Source organism: Panthera onca, chromosome D3 (genome assembly GCF_046562875.1).
Source record: "Panthera onca isolate mPanOnc1 chromosome D3, mPanOnc1 haplotype 2, whole genome shotgun sequence".
NCBI lineage: Eukaryota > Metazoa > Chordata > Mammalia > Carnivora > Felidae > Panthera > Panthera onca.
Genome location: NC_138350.1, coordinates 44,356,880 through 44,371,854, shown reverse-complemented (window position 1 = coordinate 44,371,854; position 14,975 = coordinate 44,356,880). Strand labels below are relative to the sequence as shown.

The following is a 14,975-nucleotide window of genomic DNA, read 5'->3' as shown; positions in this document are numbered from 1 at the left end:
TCCACCCTTCAAAGGAACTGTTATTTTTAGTTGTCTCCTCTCTTTCCACAGCCATCTACATACCTCCCTTGGTGAGTCATTTCTGTCGATGGCCCCACATCCACGTGACTCCTTTACCGCAAGACTGGTTTATTTTAACAAAGCAATTCATTCAACCCCATCTGTACCTGCAATACCCCTTAAACTGCTGGGGGGAGCACGTGGGACCTCCAGGGCCCCAGACAAATGACAACTACCAGCACACAAGACGCAGGATGAAACTGCCCACTTGTCGCCCAGTCATGGAATTGAGCATACTGTCTTTGCTCCATGTTCATATTCGTGTGACTGATGCTTGACCCCCGAGTCTCAGGCACAGGGAAATGTTCTTCCTCAACCCGGAGCCATTTCACCCGAGCACCAGGTATTGAGGTCAGGTCCTGAAAAATCACACTTTGCAAGATTGTTAGTCATTTGTACAAGAGGCTGAGCTCCCAAAGTAATGCATAATGAAATCGGAGTATTTCTAGAAGGTGTTGAATATAAATCATCTATCAGAATTTGTGGGGTTTTTTTTTTTTTGGCGTCATAGAGAAAAATACTTCTGGGTCTGTATTTCCAGCCATATGACAAGGACAAAAGCACTGTCGCGCAGATCCAGGTCAGCAGTCCATTCTTGTGGCCCCGAGAAGTGCATAAGGGAGCAGTGTGAAGATCCCCCTTCATGTTCTGAGAGTAACTCCTTCCTGCATAAATCCCCCCAACAGTCACTTGTTGGGTATTCACAGTGTCACCTCCCACCCGGCTCCTCTTGCTCACCATGCCTCAGATGGCTGGTGTGTTTGCAAGCTGGGTTGTTGGTTTTATTTCAAGTCTTCCATGATCTCAGGCTTTCTTAGCACAGGACATCCTCCTGTGATATCCTCTCTGCCTGTACATCTCTCCTCCCCCACACTCACTGGCCCTCTTGTTTCTTGGTTTAGAGGTCTTTTCACCTTTAAAGCTGTCTCAGGCTCCTCAGGTACAGGTGGATCTCCCGGATCCTTGCCCTCATGTTTTTCCGGTGTCACACTTATTGGAACTATATTTAAATGATTACTTGTTAAATTACTTTGCTGAGTATCTGTCCTCCCTACCAGATTTTCGTGCCGGCAAGTCTCATTCATTCACTGACTGCGCCTCTGACACCCAGCACAGCGCCTTGCAAATAGGAGTATTTTTCTCAATAAATGTGATGATTTGGTAAGTCTTCTTGCTCTCAAAAATCCACAGTGTAATAAGGGGGCCAGCTGAAAACCAATGTGGTGCATTCATTGTTATATGAATATGGACATCACGGTGTAGGTTTGCAAAGAAAGCAACAAACAATTCTGCTGGAATCTTCTGAGGGGAGACTCAACAGAAGCGGTAGCATTTGAGCTGAGCCCTGAGGTGGGAATAGGAGTTAGGGTGAAAAGAGAGGAGAAGGAATTCTGAGCAGAGGATTTGGTACAAAAGGGATGGGGAAGCATGAAAATATTGAATGAGTTCTGGGGAAAGCACACAGTAAAATGTGCTAGAACAGAACACGTCTGTAGGGGAATGCGGGAAGTGGTAGACATCTTATATTTTCTGCTATGGACTTATATGTTAAGCTAACAGGAATGTAACTATGAATAAATGAAAACTAATCAGTTTGTGCTTTAATTTTTTTTTAAAGTGTGTTTATTATTTTGAGAGACAGAGACAGAGCGTGAGCAGGGGAGGGGCAGAGAGAGAGGGAGACACAGAATCCAAAGCAGGCTCCAGTCTCTGAGCTGTCAGCATGGGGCCTGACACAGGACTCAAACTCACAGACTACAAGATCATGACCTGAGCAGAAGTCAGACTCTTAACTGACTGAGACACCCAGACGGCCCTAATCAGTTTGTGCTTTAGAACATTCTCTTTAGTGACAGAGTGGAAGACAGATTGGAGTGGGGAGTGGATGAAAACCATTTAGGGGGCTATTGCAGGGTCCAGGCAAGGGACAACAAGGCCGGGTGGCTGCAACAGTGAGAGCGGACAGATGGTACAGGAGGCAGGCTCGGTGTGATTCGATATGGAGGGTGAGGGACAGGTGTTCACCAAATGTGACTGAGGATCCCAGCAGGGGTGCTGGGTAACTGACAATGACTTTGCCCCTTGTAACTGTGACAGGAACCTGGGAGGAGGGTAGGGACTGGGGAGCAAGGTGAGGGAGGAGAGCTCATCTGGCTTCGGACAAGTTGGGTTTGGCACGTCTCTTTCTCAGCCTGGAGGAAACATCAAGAGCAGGGTTTCTCAACCTTCTTCAAATTATTGCTCCTTACGAAGCCTTGTTTGTTTGTTTATTCATTCATTTGTTTATTTAGAGAAAGAGAGAGAGCACGTGCACGTGAGCGGGGAAAGGGCGGTTGGGGGGGGGGGTGGAGAGAGAGAGAGAGAGAGAGAGAGAGAGAGAGAGAGAGAGAATCCCAAGCAGGCTCTGTGCTGTCAGTGTAAGCCCAACACGGGGCCTGATCTCACAAAACATGACCTCACAACCTGAGCCGAAATCAAGAGTGGGATGCTCAGTGGACTGAGCCACCTAGGTGCCCCCTTAAGCAGCCTTTTAAAATATTTTTTTCTTAATCTCCCTGTCCCCATGAAATTTTAATACCCCAGCTATATTGTATATGTGTTTATATACTGTATATAGATCAATGCTCTGGACATCAAAAGAGTAGGATGTTTTGCCTACCCCCAATGCATTTCGCCCCCTTGAGAATACACAGGAGGAGAGGGAGGGAGGTGGGCTGACTCTGCTTGAAGGGAGTAAGGAAGGTTTCCCGCGGAGGACCTTTGCAGCGGGCTTTGGGGATTGAATGAAAACCAGGTTTTTAGTTTTTGTATTTATTGAGATATATTGACTTATAACACTGTGTAAGTTTAAGTGTACAATGTGCAGATTTAATGCATTGTATTGTAGTATGATTACCATCAGAGTGTTAGCTCACACTTCCATCACCTCACATAATTATCATTTCTTGTTTGTGGTGAGAACATTTATGATCCACTCTCTCAGCAACTTTTAAATATATAATACAGTATTATTAACTATAATCACCAGAAGATCCCCAGAACTTATTCATCTTACAACTGGAACTTTATACTCTTTGACCAACATCTCCCATTTCCCCCACTCCTTCCCCTGGCAACCACCTCTGTACCCTCTGGTTCCACGAGTTGGGCTTTTTCATGAGATTCTACATATACGTGAGATCATACAGTACAATAAAACCTTGGATTGCAAGTAACTTGTTCTGAGAGCGTTCCTCAAGACAGGCAAACGTTTCTAATAAATTTTAACTTGATAAATGAGCAAAGTCTTACAATATGGAGTAGTACTTGATGCTGAATGTCACGTGATCACAACTGAGCCAATGGTTCTTGAAATTCGCTTTGATATACAAGTGCTTTGGATCGGAAGCATGTTTCCAGAATGAATTATGCTCACAAACCAAGGTTTTACTGTTTTTGTCTTTCTCCATCTGACTTGATCTCACTTAGCATAAAAAAGAAGGTGTGGTATATATACACACAATGGAGTATTATTCAGCCATGAGAAAGAAGGAAATCCTGCCACTGGAGACAACATGGATGGGCCTGGAGAGTATTATGTTAAAACCCATTTTTTAAATTGAAGTAAAATTCACAGGCTGGCTTGAATGGAAAGATGTAAGGGCATTACAAATGACAAGCGAACCCCCTGGAAGTGGGTGGTGGTGCCAGGAGAGACAACCCACAGGAGGAAGGAAGAGCTGTGTTTCTGAACGAGAAGGAGTTCTCCACAGGGTCTCCCATGTGTACGGGGTCTGAGAGATAGATAAGTGGACCAGGTAATGTGGACATGAAGTGGAGAGAGACAGAAAAGCAAACAGCTGGCAGGAGGCTAATAAGTTCCCCATAGATAAGACAAGGATTTAAGTTGTTACCAAGCTTTTGTTTTTTACAGTGTTGTAATAAATATTCCTGAACACTCCATCTCATATATTTATGAACATAGCTGTAAGAGAAATGCTCAGAGGTAAAGGGCCTGGGTCAAAGGCCACATGAAGTAAAATCTCGATGCATAGAACCAAATGCTCTCCATACATTCTTGCCAACACAACATACTGCCGAATGTTTTCATCTCTGCCAATCTGATAATGGAAGAATAGCGTTACTTTTTTTTTTTTAATGTTTATTTATTTATTTTGGGAGAGAGAGAGAGCATGCATGTGGGAGTAGGGGAGGGGCAGAGAGAGAGAGGGAGAGAAAGAATCCCAAGCAGGTTCTGTGCTGACAGCAAACTTGGGGGTCGATCCCACAAACCATGAGATCATGCATGACCTGAGCCAAAAACAAGTCAGGCACTTAACCGACTGAGCCACCCAGGTGCCCCAAGAGTTGCATTACTTTTTAGTTTAAATTTGCATTTCTCTGTTTATGAATGAAGTTGAGGGTCTTTTCATAGCATTAGAAGCCAGTTTTAGTTTGTTTTTTGGTGAAATATTTTAGAGCTTTCATCCATTTTATATTTTATTATTTGTACAGTGATTTGTGTAAATTATTCACACTGTCTTTAATCAGTGATATGAGCTGCATGCACATGCGTTTACCAGCCCATTATTTTTTATTCATTTATGATTATTATTACACAAGACACCCTTCTAAAAACTGTTGTACAATAAAAATTGCCAAAATTGCCAAAATTATATTTTCTCAGTTTTCTTTTTTCGATACACAGAAAGCTTCTACTACTCAAGAGTTTTTTTTTTTAAGTATATTCTATTTTTTCTTCCAGTAACTTTTTTTGTTTTTTTTTTCCCTTCTAAATTTTGGATCTATCTACAATTTAACTGTAATAATGTGGGAAGTCAGAATCCAAACATGTATTTTTTTCCCAGAGGCTTATATGTCTCAGTATGTTATTAAATAAGACATCTTTTCCCTATTGAGTTGCTAACTTTTATCATATACCGAATCCCCATCTATCATAGATTTATTTCTGGGTCTTTTATTGTTATATAGATCTATCTATTTGCTCATGTACCAATGCCATGAGGTATTCATTGATAGCACATTACAATGTACTATGACATCTGGTAGAGCTAGTCTTATTCAATAATTGTCACATCCCACTCCACTTCAACTCTGGCTGCTTTTAAGATCTCTTTGTCTAGAACATTCCATAGTTTCTTTGTGATGTGTATTGATATGAATTTCTTTCTTTCTTTCTTCTTTCTTTCTTTCTTTCTTTCTTTCTTTCTTTCTTTCTGTCTTTCTTTCAATGTTAACCTATTTTTGAGAGAGAGAGTGGGAGAGTGTGAGCAGGGGAAAGGCAGAGAGCGAGGAAGACATAGAATCTGAAGTAGGCTCTAGGCTCCAAACTGTCAGCACAGAGCCAGATGTGGGGTTCAAACCCACTAACAGGGAGATCATGACCTGAGCTGAAGTTGGATACCTAACCGACTGAGCCCCCCAGGCCCCCCGATGTGAATTTCTTTTCATTCAAATTTAAGATTCAATATTACTCCTTCACTAATCCATAACCCCATTCTCTTCTCTCCAGTTGACACACCATTTACTCTCTTGAGAGAGACTTTCTTTGAGAAGAGAGGACTTCTCTATCTTTGGTGTCTCTTATTCTCTCATATTTTCTTTTTTTGCCTCTTTGCACTATAATTCTGAATAGTTTATTCTTGCTATCTTCAGTTTTCTAATTCTTCTACTGTGTCTAATCTAATGCCATACCCATTCATTGATTTTTTTTTTTTACTGTATTTTTCTGTTGCTCTATCTTTCATTTCTAGAAGTTCTATTTGGTTTTCCAACCCACCATGTCACATTTTATTATTTCCTATTCCTTGCAGATTTTTAAAGCTTCTCTTCCATTTATTTAAATAAAATTGGCATAGCTGTTTATGCTCTGTGTTTAAAGAGCCAAAGTTGTGTGAATCACCTCTTCTGTCTCTTTATTTGTGCTGGCATTAACTAATGGTGCCTTGCTTTCTAGTGTGTTTGCTAGTCTTCAACTGCAATGCTTACTGCCTATGAAAAATCATTTGTACAAAATCCCCGAGGCCTAGGATGAAAGCATCTGCTCCCAGAGATGATTAGCGTTTGCTTCCGCCCTGTGCTTGGAAGCACTATGGTTTGGTATCACTTTAAACCAAATTCATAGCTTGAAGATTCTTGGCCCACTCCAGTGATATGCCTTTGGGTGGTAAATAAGTGCAAATGCTGGCCGGTGGTTTAATAGTGACATCTAACAGAGACATGTGTTTTTTGTTGTGGTGGTGGTTGTTTTCTTTTCCCTACTTTGCTTAGTGGACAGGCAACTCTCCCTAAGGTCCCTGAGGTAGGGGCAAGGGGAACAGGTTTATCTCTGGTTCACCTTTGGGAGTCCCAGCTAATGTGGGGCAAGAGTCTGTTATGAGACCCTTCCTCTGACCTTGGGTGCATCCTCGCCTTTGAGTTCTGTCTTTTTCATCCTGAGGCTCCATTAAAAATCAGAGCCAACTCAATTTAACCTGATCAACAAAGTCACTGATGTCAGATGCTGATCATTCAGTAGGTTCTTGTTATTTGTCATCTTTCCAATGCTTTTTTAAAAAAAGTTTATTTATTTTGAGAGAGAGAGAGAGCACAGGAGGGACAGAGAGAGAGGGAGACAGAATCCCAAGCAGGCGTCTCACTGTCAGTGCAGAGCCTGACATGAGACTCTAATTCACAAACCTCAAGATGTTGACCTGAGCTGAAACCAAGAGTCAGATGCTTAACCAACTGAGCCACCTAGGTGCCCCAACTTTTCAATACTTTTAAGAACAATTTTATTTAATATTTTATTCATTTTTTCATTTTTTTCAGTGGAAGGGTTAATCTAAATAACCGAGCCCACTATTACCAGAAATGGAATTATGCCTGTTGATTTTTCTTATAAGCTTTAAAAACAGTTTTTCTAGTTTTTAAAATCCTATATATTTATTTGCTACACATTTATATATATTTTTTTAGAGAGTTGAGGCTTTTGCTTAAAGTCTTCTTGTTTAAGAATATGGTATACCTTTCAATTTCTTCAAATCTTGTTTCTTTTTTCTTAATGTTTATTTATTTATTTTGAGACAGAGAGAGAGAGAGAGAGAGAGAGCAAGCATGAGCAGGGGACGGGAGAGAGAGACAGAAGGAGAGAGAGAGAATCCTAAGCAGGCTCCATACTCAGCAAAGAGCCTGACATGGGGTTTTATCTCAGGAACCATGAGATCATCACCTGAGCCAAAATCAAAAGTCAGATGTTTAACTGACTGAGTCACCCAGGTGCCCCAAGTCTTTTGCTTCTTAACAGCATTTTAAAGATGTCACCTCTACAGAGCTTATATGTTTTTGTTAAATTTTCAGTTTTTGTTTAAATTTATAACTACATGCTTTCTTTCTCTTATATAAATGTGAATATTGAATGTAGAAATTTTCCTCAGAGTTCTGCTCTATTTTATAGGTTCTGATATATGCTAACTTAATTATTTTTATTTCATTATTTAAACCCATCCCTGATAGTAGTATTGTACATGAAAGAGTATGTTAGCATTTCCAAGTGGAAGGATTTTTTTCTCCCCTAATTTTATTATTAATTTCTAAATTAATTGCTTTGTGATCAGAGAAGCTTTTCTATGCTCATTCTAAATTTTGTAATTCATTGAAGTTTTCTTTGTGCCCCTGTCTATACAGTCAATTTTTTGACTATTCCAAGAGTACTTGGAAAAGTATATTCTCATAGTATAGAAAGCTGTGTGTATCAATTAAATTTACTTTATTAATTACATTTTTTGTTGATTTGCACTAAAAGGCATAACAAAAGGGAACTAAAGTCTCTTACATGAAACTTAACATTTTATCAGTTTTGTATACCCAAAATATTTGTCTTCTGCTTTCTGTCTTGAAAGTGGTTTGGTTGGGTATAAAATTCTTTGGTCATATGTTGTGGACGTTGTTTAAATGTCTTTTAGCTCTTCTGAGTGTTGCTATGGTGAAACCTAAGGCCAGCCTGAGTTATTTCAAGTCTCTTTATAGGTGACTTGGTCTTGCAATGAATAAGTTCAAAGGATTCCTATGTATCCTTACAATCCAAAAATGTTTCTAGGATTTGACTTGATGTTGATGGTTTTGCATTAATTTTTCCTGCAATGGAGTAACCCCTTTCAATCTGAATAGTCCAGTCTTTTATATATGAAAGGGTTAACATTTTATATATTAAAACATTATTCCTGTTGCACACTTTCTGCTTTCTTTTTCAGGTCTATTTTATCTACTGTTTGCTTTCCTGCTAATCCTTAACAAACCTTTGTTCATTTCCATTTCGTTCCTTTCCTCCCTCCCATCCTGTGAATACCTGGCATGCATCCAGCAGAATCTACCTCCCTTCTGTGGCCACCATTGTCGTTTTTATTTCTCAGTCACCTTTTTCTGCCAGTTCTTGTCTCACCTCCTTTTCTCTTGCTCAATATTTACTGAACTATTGTCTATCTGGGCTCTGGGTTTTTGTTTTGTTTTGTTTTGTTTTGAGCTCCCATTTTTTTGAAGATGATTGCTTCACTAAGTTGTTGGTGTTTTTTTTTTTTTCTTTTTAAATTCATGACAGTCTTTTGGGTCCCAAATTTCATCTGTTTTGTGAGAATATTTTTCTACTGAATCTTTTTCAAGCCTTCTTCATTTGTTTTTCTCACTTGTTTCAGCCTTTCTCATGTATAGGTACTGTGCTGGTTCCTTTCTGGTTGTTCATCTTTAAGTGAGGTGAGGCTTCCTGAATCAGCTATTTGCAAGAAATGTATGTGAGGAGAGAGCCCAGGGCCATATTCTGAGCTAAAAGGAATTCACCTTGAACATGAGGCTGGGATGGTGAGAGACAACTTTTCGTTGTCAACTTGTAGCCTCTCCTCCTGCAGTGATTGGCAGTCACCAGTCTGCACACGAGGAAATCTCCCTACTTCCCCTGACTGGCCAATAGACTAAATAATGAACTTTTTCACTATTAGAATATCTGAGTCATCAAATTGCTTTGTTTTCTGGAACTGTGATCACATAACACTTACCCTTGGGATAATGATCCTCCAAAAAAAGGACTACATTTGATCTTCAGGTGCCACCCTCATCATCACTGTCCTTGTAGCTTCAGCCTCCTTCTTCAATCCACTTAAAAGACTAGGACATGGAACATGTGAAAGGTGAAGAAATTTCCAGAATAGTATAACTTCTGTTAAGGGCAAGGTCCTGATAGAATGGCCACCAAATACCTAAAGATTAAATTTTCTATTTGAGATAAGAAGTTACCTATTGTTCTTGAAAAAAGTCTCATCATATTTCAGTTATATCCTCCAGGAAGATAGCCCATCCTAGAAAATAAAGTCACCAGACTCTGCTATAGCTGGGGCTTTGGTGAATAAAAGTAGGGGCACAGGTCAAATGGGATTTCCAGTGCACTATCCCAGCAAGATAGTCAGAAGAAATAAACCAAAGATCATGACTGGGGGAACACTTAAGTTTTATCAAGCTTTATTATATCTATATACTATATATTTAAGTATTTGCAATATTATCTATTTATTTTTATAGATATGTATGTATGCATTTCCTATTTGTTTTAGTCAGAGATATTCAGAGTTCAGCTCTCCAAATGAAAAAGTCTTTGCTTCCCTGAAACATCAAAGAAGCACCTGGAGAGATTATGGGAACAGAGTTACTACTAATCCCTGGGCTCCTACAATGTGTTAAGTATGTTATAGGTAGTTTATACATTGAAATTAATTTATATTTTATTTTTATCTGTGTAAATATTTTTTACTTTATTTTTAATTTTATTTTATTGTTATAACAACACTTACCATGAAATCTACCCTCTTAACAAATTTTTAAGTGTACCGCACATTATTGGTAACTGTAAGTACTAATCACCAGGGAAATGTAAATTGAAACCACAGTGTGATATAACCTCACACCTGTCAGCATAGCTGTTTTCAAAGAAAACATAAGGCAACACGTGTGGAGAAACTGGAAACCCTTGTACACTGTTGGTGGGAATGCAAACTGGTACATCCACTATGGAAAACAGTATGGAGGCTCCTCCAAAAATTAAGAATAGAACTGCCATATGACCCAGCAATCCCACTTCTGGGTATTTTTCTAGAAGAATTGAATTCAGGATCTTGAGTAGATATTTGCACTCCTGTGTTCATTGCAGTACTATCTGCGAGAGTCAAGGTATGGAAATAACCTACATGTCCATCGACAGATGAATGGATAAAGAAGATGTGGTGTTTACATACAGTGGAATACTATACAACCTTCAAGAAAGAAGGAAGTTCTGCAATGTGCAACAGCATGGGGGACCTTGAGGGCATTATGCTAAGTGAAATAAGCCTGCGTGATTCCTCCTACTCATTCTTTATCACAACTCTGCACAGCATTATGAATAGCTAACATTTTGCAGATGTAGTACTCAAAGCTCAGAATGGGTAAGAAATGTGCCAGCCAGAGCCATCCAGCAAGCAAGGACGGAAGCTGGGATTCAAATAGATTCCGAAAGCCCCTTCTATACTATGCTCCCAAGGGGTTCAGGTGCCCCTGGTGCTCCAGAGGACAGGAGAGTGGGCGGAGCCTAGGATGCTGCAGGGGGTCAGGCCTGGTCCTGAGAAAGGGCCGGGGGTCCAGGGGGAGACTTGCCCAGGGAACGCAGGGTGCTGGGATCTCTGTACCTCCCTCCTCTAGCCCCCAATTTTGCATCACCACCAGACAGCTGTTTGAAATACTACAGTTCCAATCCCCATGACTCTCTTGGAATTCTTCCACCATCCCCACGGCCTCATAGTCCCTGTATGGGAAACTGTGCTTTAGAGAGATGTCGTGAATATTCAGGAACAGTGATTATAAATCTTTTGGCAAACAGACAGTCCTATAGAAATGTTAAATAACCGTATGTTCCCATTTAACTACATTTATAGCATTTGGATGGAACTGAGACATTTTGCCTCTTATTTAGGACTTATATTATTCGGTATTTGTAAAGAAATCATCAGCCACTTCTTACATAAGGCAGAAGGGAAGTTCTTTTCATCTTCATGCCCTCTGCTCTAGAGAAGGTTTTTGTTTTTGCTTTTGTTTTGTTTTGTTTTGTTTGTTTTTGTTTTTGTTTTTCTGTCTGCTCTGAGTGCCCTGTCGTTGGTTGCTTCTGTTACAAACAATCTCTTAATTTTGTGACTTACACCTATCAAAAGACTTCATCAATTCATTGTCTTTTTGAAGGCATTTATAGGTCATTAAAAAAATCTAAATTCTGTAGAGTTAGCCTTCATTGTGGATGATAACATTTAACATGATCTCTTTCTACATGGTTCCATCCTGTTGTGCAACAATACCCTCCTCTCACCCCCAAATTAGAGTATGTAGCTCCAAAATCCAATTACCCACATAAACTTGGACCTGTTATCTGGATAAATGATATCCATAAGTGTTCCAAGAAACTTTAACCTTAATAACTTCTTAATAATTAATAGCTCTAAATTAATCTAAAGAGCCTTTCCCTAGAGTTGCCAAAAAAGAATACAATTTAACTACTTTGAGAGCCTTTACTCTGTTCCCATCCCACGCTTCCATGAAAAGTTCCAAAGAGATGCAGAGGAAAGGTGGAGAGTCAGAGGAGAACGAAACGAAGCGAGGGCTGGTGATTACAAACTGTACAATCAACCATCCACTTCCCTGAGCTTGAGTCTGCCCTTTACACTCTTCTTAAAGCTGGAGGTACTTCTGTTTTTTTCTCTCCTCAGTGGACGGTCCATGAATAGTTTCCCTCTCCTGGAATGCCATTAAATTGCAATCATCTTCCCTCATAAAGTCTTTCTGGAGGCCACCAGATAGACCGTTATCTTTGTCACCTCCTCGCTGATACAATCTGTAAGGGCTCTCTCAGAGCCCAAGGCTCACTCCCTGCTGGGTTATATCTGGTAGGCCCCAAGTACAAAGTTTTGGGGGGGTCTGGAGTTCAGTCATGCCTCACCCAGCTCTTCTGCATCTTTAGTAAACTAAGTTAGTACCAACATGTCTTAAAGCAATCAGGTCTTCATTTACACCCTTTAAATATCGGTAGACAGTTATCATGGCCCTCAGTCCAGAAACATGCTAACCCCTTCTGCCTTCTCCCAGAAAATGCACACGAACAGTGTTCATGTTGTTTTGGAAGACCTTAGATGGCACCAAACAGATTCTGATTCCCTTCTCAACAGAAACAGAAAGTGAATTTGTCTTACCCCGTGCACAGAGAAGCTTTTCTTCATAGTAATTTGTAGTGCCGCTGATAAACAATGGGGAGATTGTCAAACAGCAATCATAAAGCATAAATAACATTTAATTTAAGCCGCCTTGTATGCCGCTAAGATGTCTTCTTTAACTTTTGTCTGCAAACTGTTTTCCTACCTCTATTTCTTTTGGCTTTATCTTCTGGTAAAATGCATAAATCTATACTTTGTAGCAAATTTCACTACAGCAAACTCTGATTCCACTGCAAGTTCTTCAAGGACAGTGATTATAATAGTAATTCCTCTGTGTGTGTGTGTGTGTGTGTGTGTGTGTGTGTGTGTGTGTGACAGAGAGAGAGAGAGAGAGAGAGAGAGAGAGAACATGTCAAATAAGTGAGTGAATGAATACATAAGTGAATAAATGAATAGAAATTGCAAAAGGGAATCATCAGGACATAGGAGATGGTAAAATTTAAAAACAAGGAAGAAAATCTGGTCACATTTCCACATTCACTGCTGATGTTGTATTATGACTGAAACCAGTCCTAAAAAGGTGTGATGACATGTGGCAAATTGCCGGTTTTGGAGACGAACGGTCTTTACCTTGAATCCTGGCTCCATGGTCTACTGGCCTCCTAAATCCCTCTGAGCCTCAGTTTTCTCTTCTGTATGAAGCCATTCAAACAGCCGTAACATTCACCTTGCAGGATTTAGGATTCACAATAGATTAATGTCCCAAGGGCTTGCTGCTCTGCCCACCACAGGGAGTGCTTAATAAATGGTGTAATTATCTCTGGATGGCATCCTAGTAAGTGTTGAAGTGAAGAAATTTCATATTTTGGCTAAAGTATGTATTCCACAGATCTGGTCTCTCACCTCTCCTACTTCTTACCCATTGTTTTTTAATCCTTTATGTTCATTTTACTGAAGTAATTTCAGTTCTCCTTTCAGCAGAGGATTCAGAGCTTCACAATCCCCAGAGGGGATAAAGGCCATGTTAAGTGATGCCTTTGTTGTATCTTGACCAGCTTCAGAGGGGGGCAGTGGCAGAGACCCGGGCGGTCCAGGAGCCCTGCCCCGCGCTGTATTCGGAGTCCTCTTATATTACCACTGTTCCTGGTTTTTGACGATAAGACTGCACTAGATACGTGAAATAAAGGACAGCGTTCCAACAATCAAAGGATCAACTCTCAACATAAATAAGAAGTACATAAATAATAGTAGGAGACAGGCCAGTGAACATTTTTCAAATTCTAAGGGATATCATTTGAATGGTCTCTCTTCCAGAATTTCTTATCTGAAGTTGAAAAAAGATTCTTGGAATCCTTTCTGCCAATAAAACTTGGAAGTTTTGCAACACCAACAGGGCAAGCAACTTAGACATGAGGCTGCCGTGTTGCCTGTAGGTTCGGCCCGGGTCCCACCCTGTTTGTCCCATGGAAGCAAATCTGCACAACTAGGATTACCCTGCACACCACCACAACTGACAAGAGGGCCAAGAACAGACAAAGGAGCCAGGAGTAAGTTTGCTTGTGGGAAAGCAGGAAGTGGCGGGGCAGTTTAGCTGAGAGATTTGGAGACTGAGGGCTTAATATGATTAAGAAAATAATGAACCCCCAAATTAACAGCTGTTAGCCAGAGAGACCTCACCATAAAATACTGTTTTTATTTTAGGTTCAATTGTCTAAGCAGGGGTTGGAGATGTCTCTGCAAGATAGGCTACTTGGCATAGTTGGGAGCCCTGGAGCTGCCGTAAGCACAGGGCACGAAGCCCCTGGATGGAGAAATCGCTGAGCCAGGCCCTGTGGTCAGCTGTACAAGAACTGCCTCATTTAAGCCTCAAAAAGCCCCGTGAGTAAAGCACTGTGGCTGTTGTCCCATTTTACAGAAGGGGAAACTGAATGCAGGGATATTAAGTGACCACCAAACTCATACAAGGTTAGGATTCACACTCCAGCATAGGGCCACACTCCTAACCACTGCGCCATCCCACCTCCTGCAGGGGGACCTTAGCAACTGGGAAAGAGGATGCAGCTCCGTGTTAGGTGCTAACGGAACTTGGATGATAGCTACACATGCCTCGTCCCAGGCCTGAGATACAGGGCTGTCGAAAGTGCATTTTCAGCTCAGGCATGGTGGGTGGAGATGTGGAGATTACAGTATGTTCGTGGGGAAGAGGAGAGAGACTTGGTGAGGGATGGAATGTGGACCAGTAAGGTGTGTGCATAGCACACAGACGTGTCCATACACACCCACGCACCAGTTCACAAGAAGCCCCAGGCAAGTTGGTAGGGGTGGTTCTGCCTCTCTTCACACACACCTCTTTTTTCTACACCAATTTCACCTTGCCCGATTCCTTGCTTAACACATTCTTACCTCCCTTTTGCCATCTTCACCACCACCCCCCCCTCCGCCCCGCCAAGTCCTGACTGCTCAGTTGGAGCAGATTCCTTTCCATTATCTGCATATCCAAATTTTCAGCTTACTTATCCTATCCTCATGCTCAAAATCCTGGCTGAATTTGTTAAGACTGAAATTAAACCACAACAGAAAAGGAAATTAATGCTGAATAGAAGTAGTACTTTAAAAAAACAAATTCATGAGCTTCAGTGTCATTCTGACTTCTGGAAACTTCTTCCCATGAAACTCATATATCTTCTGAGCTTAACACTCTGGTCGTTATGATCACTTTAC

The 14,975-nt window shown here is 40.8% G+C and overlaps 1 long non-coding RNA gene across 2 annotated transcripts in view; it reads left to right on the top strand.

The window, feature by feature from the left end:
• The window catches only part of LOC132665843 (uncharacterized), a 57,317-nt gene extending 42,622 nt beyond the window's left edge, over positions 1-14,695 (top strand). Inside the window, exons 6-7 of one of the 2 annotated variants that reach the window (XR_014135882.1) lie at positions 13,569-13,801; positions 13,956-14,695. This is a non-coding gene — a long non-coding RNA (uncharacterized LOC132665843). Of the gene's footprint in view, positions 1-10,231; positions 13,802-13,955 lie in introns of both variants that reach the window. The other variant, XR_014135881.1, reaches the window with a different exon arrangement.
• Positions 14,696-14,975: the final 280 nt, after the last annotated feature.